We start from the raw sequence: 6000 nt of genomic DNA, 5'->3' as shown, positions 1-6000 counted from the left end.
AGACACCTGGAATATGAGAAATCCAGAGTTAATGACTTGTAGGAAGAGTTTGGCTTCAGTGACCAAAGATGGATTAAGCAAACACCAGGATAAAAGTGAATCCAACTCAACTGATTTAACCAAGAGACCATCCATACTTGTCTTGCAGCCTTCATTTTCTAGTCTTCTCTCCCCTTTTTGGTGCTTTGAAAGCACTGAGAGCAGGACTGAAGATGTCTCCTTCATCCAGGATGTCAGGTCCCAGAGCAGACCCTCCTTGCACTGAGTGAGGCAGAGGACAGTGAGAAGTGCAGGGAGTCCTCAGGCCAATAAAATCTGCATGAACACCACTGAGACACAAGAAACCAAACTGAAGTTGCACAAACCCATTAAAATTCAGTGACTCCTAATCTTTGCATCATCCTGCAGTTAACATTTACTGTTTTATTTCCCAGGTTTTTAAGAATCTAGTCTGAAAAAAATCGACTTGGCCAAAGGAATTATGATCCTGGCACCCAGGATCAGCAGGGCTGGAACCTCTCTAGCACCCTCTTGGAGTCCTTCACTTGAGATAACAGAAGAATTGGGCAGAGGAAGACTTTGGGGAGGTTGCTTAACGTCTTTAAAACTGTGTGAATTGTGGTTTTTCAAAAGCCTGAAACTTCGCCAATTCTGGGCAGATTCTCACAGGGAATGCAAAAGACTCATCTCAACCATAGCAGCCAGCCAGCTGTAAAAGTTGAGATTCCCATTAGAAATCAAAGGCAATTGTGTCCAGAACTTAATGCCAAAAAATAATTTAGTCTTCTTGCAAATGGCTATTTCACCCTAAATTTCTCCTAAAAAAGAAAAAAAATCTAATATAACAACCAAAATGGAAATTTTTGGTCCCAACACAGAATCTTGGGCAAGACACAGATAATTGGAAATTAGAGTGCTTTAATAGTATTTGTTGTGCAATTCTAGAAGTTGTTGTGACAGAGAATAAATTTTTCTTTCATCTGGAACGAGGACATAACCTGAGAAATCATATGTCACATATTTTACCTGCACTTTGTTTGCTTGAAGTAGTGTGGATGAATCAGAAAATGTGATCCATTTATCAGGTGGTTCAGTATCTCTGACTCTGTAGTACTTTGACTTCTCTGGTTAAAATGTTGAGAGGAGTATGTATATGCAACTAAAACCTCAGATCGTTACTATATCTATTCCCACTCCCACTCCTGGATGAGACCTTCAGTCAGCCAATTCCTTTATGGTTTCCTAGTAATTGGCTTAATTTTCAGAGGTGTGAAAAGATTACAATTCCCTCACATTTGACTAGCACTAGAGAATTATTCATCTTTGCTGCTCAAATAGGAGCTGAGTTGCTGAACTGGAAACGCTGTGACTGAAAATACCCGACCTTGTTTTTGAGATGTTCAAGGCATTATCTTGTCTACACTGTGCAAAAGCCAATGAGAAATTTTAGCACTGTTTGATGCCTGGTCAGGGAGCTCTATGGTGGGTCAGAGGCTCATTTTTTGTTGGTTGCTGCCACTTGGATTCCTTCCAAAGAGCAGATGTCACCTGCTGTAGGACACGGAGCGAGGATCGGTCCTTGCACGCCCAGGAGCGGCACCTCCCTTACCCCGCCAGCCGCCTGCCAAAATCACCATACAAATGAGACAGCAGACAGAGCAGGCAGCACAGGATTGCCAGCAGGTATTTGCAGGTGGAAAAGGTGAACATCTTCCTGGGGGGTCCTGTTGCTTGTTTCTGAACACGCTGCTCAATCCCAGGCCAGGCTGGGGTGCCTCTGCTGGGTTTCACTGCGGCCAGAGGAGTGGCTTTCCCAAACCTTGTGCAGTGCCAGCATGGATGTCACCTGGGAATGGCCTTGGAGTGAGTGGCTGGAGTGCCTCAGGTTGACCATTTGAGTATTATTTTCATTTACATTCTTCTCATATGCCAGCTGATTATTATTGGATGTGTAAAGCACGTTGTTGGCTGCAGCTGGCTGGTAATCTGTTAGAGAGTATTTTGTAAAGAAATCTTTTTGGTGTTTGTGACAGAAATGAGAATTTGTTACAGAATTCCTTTTTTACTCTTGATGAAAATAAAACACTCCCAAATTCAGATTAAACACATAAAGTGTTCTGAATATTTTCCCCATGATGCAGTTTGCCAAAGCATTTGAATTTTGAGCAGTAATGGGTTTTCCCTCCACCACATTTTCAACTTGAAGCCAATTAAAAAAAAAAAAAAAATTATTTTGTCCAGTGCTAGCTGAGAGATCATTTAGATAGATGCTCTGTCAACAATATCCATACAATTTATTCCCTAGGGTGTTATATCTGTGTTTCTCAAGCTCTACTATATCATGGCTTGCAATATCCTTTGGAAAAACCATAGGTAGACCACTGAATTAATCAGGTTTACTTGATTTCTGCCCACTGGAACTGGAATAAACAAAACAAATACTAATGTCTAAACCAGAACAACTGCATGTCTCTCTGATGAATTAGGAAATCCAAGAAGTATGGTTTTTTAAAGCACGAACAATGGAGAGCTGACATTGCAAAAGGCCTGATAAATGATACTATATTGTTTTCTTTTCAGTGCTTTCCACCATTGCCCACTTGCTTCGAGCCCTAAAGACCAGCTCCAGAAAAGGAAATCTTGATGTTAGTGAATGCAACATCTCCAGTGGAGCTCGATGATTTATTTAGTTGCTCTGTAATTAAAACCCCTCAATCTGGATGCCACGTTCTGAGAAGAGCCTTACTAGACTGCTAGATTATTTGTGAAGAGAATCATTCATGGTATTAAAGAGAAAACTTGTGCTAGCAGTGGAATATGTAAGTCATCCAGGCACCCAACAATTTGTTTCCCAGTCATCTGAATTGAATCTGCCAGGATGTGCTCCTGAAAAGTAATGGAATAATAAAAAAAAAAGACCCCACTGTTTTAACACATGGTCATAAGCAACCAATAAAATAGTCCATTTTCCCTACCTCTGAAACACTTGCAAGTTTAGCTCTGTAAAGGTTAAATAATTGGTTTAACCTGATCCCTCTATGACTCTCTTCTACCTTGTGGGAAAACTCCTGTAAGCTTATTGTAAACATAATTATGCTGTGTGGGCTTTTCATTAATCTACCAAAAAACCACAAGATGACATGCATCAGACTGGTTTTTTTTCTCTTTCTGGAACTTGCCTCTACTTGCAGTTGCAGCAAGATGCTTATTTGTATAGTCTGAGCTTTTTTGCAAATGTACCATGAACTAAATCTTTATTTTTTGCTGAGAATTAAGCAGGAGTCATCCCAGGGTTTATAATAATAAGTTTAATGCAGACCCACCTCTGTAGCCATTACACAATGGACAGAAACCTCTCACCCTCCTGTTCTTGAGCTTTGTTGGCAAGTCAAGCAGCAATATATGAGGTGAGAGTGTGAAATACAAAGAGTGGAAGTTACTTTCAGCAATAATGCTGAGTGAGGAGACACATTGCACAGTGTCTTGGTGGCAGGACAGCCTATTGATTTACATACAAACTCCCAGGTGAGGATCCTCTACCTTGCATGTGGCAGGCAGCTGCTTTCCTACCGGGGTGCCAAGAGATCCAAAATTACCACCCAGAGCTATCTGAGCACCCAGTCAAGTTTACTCTGCAGGAAAGCAACTGGGACATCTGGGAGCCATTGGCTTCTCCATCTCCTAAGGACTTTTGGAAAGCACTTTCTGCTTTCTAAAGTATGTGATAAATATCTGGTGGCTCTTTGGGGATTTGGGGTAAAGATATTTGGAAATGAATGGCTTATTGTACTGGGTTTGTGATGGGCAACATGGACTTCTAGGGTGTGGTCATTAAATACAGGTTAAATCCAAGAATATCCCAGTTTGCACGTATCTACAGGCCAGTTGGGCTGTCTTCCTCTGCTCTCTCCTTTTCCTGTAAACCATGCAGGGTTATTCCAATAGCTCAATCTCTCCCACATTCCAAGAGTTGCCTGTTGTAGAGTAGCTGACAAAAGATCAGAGCTGGAAATCACCCTGCAATGTAAGATCCATTTCCCTTCACTGTCTTCATTTACTAGGGAAAAAACCAAAAGATTGTAACACTTGTTTGGTTGTCTAAAAGGATGTTTGGAACAACAAACAATGGAAACAATGGAAAAGGAGCTTTAAATAGACCTGTTACTTGTGGCTTTAAACTGAAAGAGTGTAAATTTAGATGGGCTATTAAGAAAAAATTCTTTATTGTGGGAGTTGTGAGATACTGGCATAGGTTGGGCAGAGAAGCTGTGGATGCCCCATCCCTGGGAGTGTTCAAAACCAGGTTGGATGGAGCTTTGAGTGGAAGGTGTCTCTGCCCAGGACAAGTGGCTGGAACGAGATGAGCTTTAAGGTCCCTTCCATGTCAAACTGCCTAGGATTCCATGATTCTATAATGCACTGAAACAATGGGTACAGATCCTTTTTCATCTCCAAAGAGAAGGTGCAGCCAGTGCTAGAATATGCATTACAAAGTGAGTTTGTGTGCATGGCCTTTCACAGGCAGCAGGACTCCAGAACGACTGTGCCTGAAGCAGCTCTGATCCCAAAGCAGCGAGGGGCTCTCTGAGGGCAGCCCAGCGTTTTCAGCACACTCAGGGATCTAACAGAGGCACTTGGCCTTCAAACCTGGGCTGGCTCCTCTCCAGCTGATCCACTGCAGCTCTGCCTGGGGCAGAAAACCCCACAGCTGGTGCTCCTGGGGTGGGAGCAGGGGCAGGAGACTCCTTGCTCACAAGGTGCATAATCCAGGTCAGCTGCTGGGCTACAACAGCACAGATGCTGCTTCCAACCCTACATCACTGAGGTCTAGGTGAAAAAGAGAAAATAAACTGTAAAAATTCTTTTAAATACTTTAAAATTTTTTCAATCCCACGTTTGGGATTCAGATATTAGGCTGCAGCTGATATTGAAACAACACCATATCATCATCAGTAGACAAATAAGAACACACAGGCTTCCAGTCTGCCAACACTGCTACAGCCTAGGTGGATAATTTGGGGACAAGGAACTGTGCACTTCGGGACCTTCCTTGCAAATCAAGGTATTTAGGTCTCCCATCACGTCCTAAAGCCAGATAACTCTGTGGGCCAGAGCTGTTAAGTGGGAATTACAGTGCCTGTGAAACAGCACGAGAGGAAAAATTGCTGTTGTGGATTTTTGTTAGAAGAAATCCTGCCAAACCAAACTAAACTTTTTCTGGCACAGCAACAGACCTTTTGGATAAGGGAGAAGCTTAGATGTTTTATCTTGCCTCTAATAAGCTTTTGATATTGTTTTAAACACTATTCTTTGGATCAAGTCAAAGGGATAATAAATGGAAGAGGAGAAATTGCTGAGAAACTAAAGGCTGCCAATACTACACTCTCTACCAAGAAATATGTCAAGAGCAGTAGTCTCCTGTGGTAATATTCAATCCTCTCATGAATTAATTGGTGATAGAGGAGAGAGAAAACTCATTAAGTACAAGGTTGATAAATTATGCAGGCATCCAGAAGTGAATTCTGAAAGTATATTCAAGGACCAGAGTAGAATTAAAATTTTCACAAAATAAAGAAATGACTGGTAAAAAATAGGATGATATTTGACAAGGACCGTAGGGAATATTATTAATAAAATGTGTTATGCTCCTGCTCTACTTGGTTTGGCTGAATTTAAATTGAATTACTCTGTTCAGTTTAAGAGAGATGTAATCCAGTGGCAGAAGACACACAAAAGTTCAAGTAAAATGTTAGGAGATGTGACCTGTAAGTGTAAGGAATTAGGATTATGAACACTTTAGAGAAGATTGCAGGCAGATATGATACTGTTCTTCACATATGTGAAATTAGGAGTAAAGAGGAAGGGAATGAAATATCCTCACATCCCAGTGCAGGTAGAACAAGAAGTAATAGGTTTAAATTGCAACAAGAAAGATTTAGGATAGCCTGTGGGAAAAAATGTAAACATAAACGTAATTAAGTACTGAGATGGATTGTTTTG

Source organism: Catharus ustulatus, chromosome 3 (assembly GCF_009819885.2).
Source record: "Catharus ustulatus isolate bCatUst1 chromosome 3, bCatUst1.pri.v2, whole genome shotgun sequence".
Taxonomy (NCBI): domain Eukaryota; kingdom Metazoa; phylum Chordata; class Aves; order Passeriformes; family Turdidae; genus Catharus; species Catharus ustulatus.
This window is presented reverse-complemented; position numbering follows the sequence as displayed.